The following is a 1481-nucleotide window of genomic DNA, read 5'->3' as shown; positions in this document are numbered from 1 at the left end:
TATATATATATATATATATATATATAGATGCAAAGGATATGACATTTAGGGCTGTCAAAAAAACTTGTTCGCGAACAGTTCGTGTTCGGTTCGTCAATTCGTTCGTGTTCGATTCGTTCGATAAGTAAAACGAGACGAACTTGAATAAATTTTTTTCTTTCGGTTAGTTAAACAAACCAAACACGAATAGTGATGAGCTTATTCGTGCTCGAATCGTTATTGTTCAAAATATAAAATAATTTAAAATAATTATATATAAAAAATTTATGATATTTTAAAAAATTAAAATTTATAAATTATAATATATAATAAAGTAATAATAATAATATATTAGTAATATACAAACATAGATATTATATATTTATATATATTAATATTAGGGATGTCAAATTGGCTCGTCGTTCGCGAATAGCTCGTGTTCGACTCGTGTTTGGTTTCTTCGTCAAAAAACGAACAAGAACAGTGATTTCACGAATAATTTCAAATACGAGCTTATTTCAAACAAATTAAATTTCAAATCAATTGAATATAAACACAAATTTTATTCATTGGTGTTGGGTTCGTTTACATGCAATGAGTGCAAGTATTAAAGTTTGTATGTTAGATGTGTACATAGAGAAGAATTACGTGACAGCAGCGCGTGGAGCAAATCCCGCCATCTCAGCCTGTATCTCGCCGGCTCAATCGGAGCCTTTCTCCTCGCATTAAAGCTCCATATCCCTCGCACTGTCGCCTCGCCGAAGTAAAGACATCCGGAGCTCGAACGGAAGCTAAGTGGACATCGTGCTTTGGGAAAGGGAACGGCTTTACGAGTTGGCGTTGCTTAAACTCGTTCGTAGCAGCGCGCACAAAAAAAGCTTCCCATTTTACAGGGAGTTTTGGTTCTGCTGTTTTTTTATGTAAAAAAAATTGGGAGATATGTAGTAGCAGTAGGGGTGTAAACGAGCCGAACACGAGCGAGAGCGAGCCAAGCTTAGCTCGTGTTCGCCTCGTTTATATTTCGAGCTCAAAAAATGTGTTTGTGTTCGGCTCATTTGCTTAACGAGCCGAACACAAGCTGGTCAAGAACAAAGAGTCCTTTGAACAACCCTAATCATGTAGTCATAAGACAATAAGGGTTTGAGCAAGATTTAAAAATTATTATTTATTTTAAAACATCATTTGAATCTAATTTAATAATTTTTATTCTATTTTCTTAATCAATATTTTAATTGATTATAAATTTTTGTAGCCTTGTAATATATATATAAACTTGATGAGTAGTATTTCGAGCCAAAACGAGCCGAACACGAACGAACACATCTTAGTTCGTGTTTGGCTCGTTAACTTATAGAACGAAATTAACGAGCCGAACACGAGCTTCTTAACGAGTCAAACACGAGCTGTTCGCGAACAACGAGCCTTTTTGACAGCTCTAAGTAGCAGGAGCTTTCTGAACATCAAGTTTTACTTATTTCACACCTTAATTTTAAATATTACAG

Source organism: Phalaenopsis equestris, unplaced genomic scaffold (assembly GCF_001263595.1).
Source record: "Phalaenopsis equestris unplaced genomic scaffold, ASM126359v1 Scaffold000949, whole genome shotgun sequence".
NCBI lineage: Eukaryota > Viridiplantae > Streptophyta > Magnoliopsida > Asparagales > Orchidaceae > Phalaenopsis > Phalaenopsis equestris.
The sequence above is the reverse complement of the archived record's forward strand: the minus strand, read 5'-3'. Positions refer to the sequence as shown.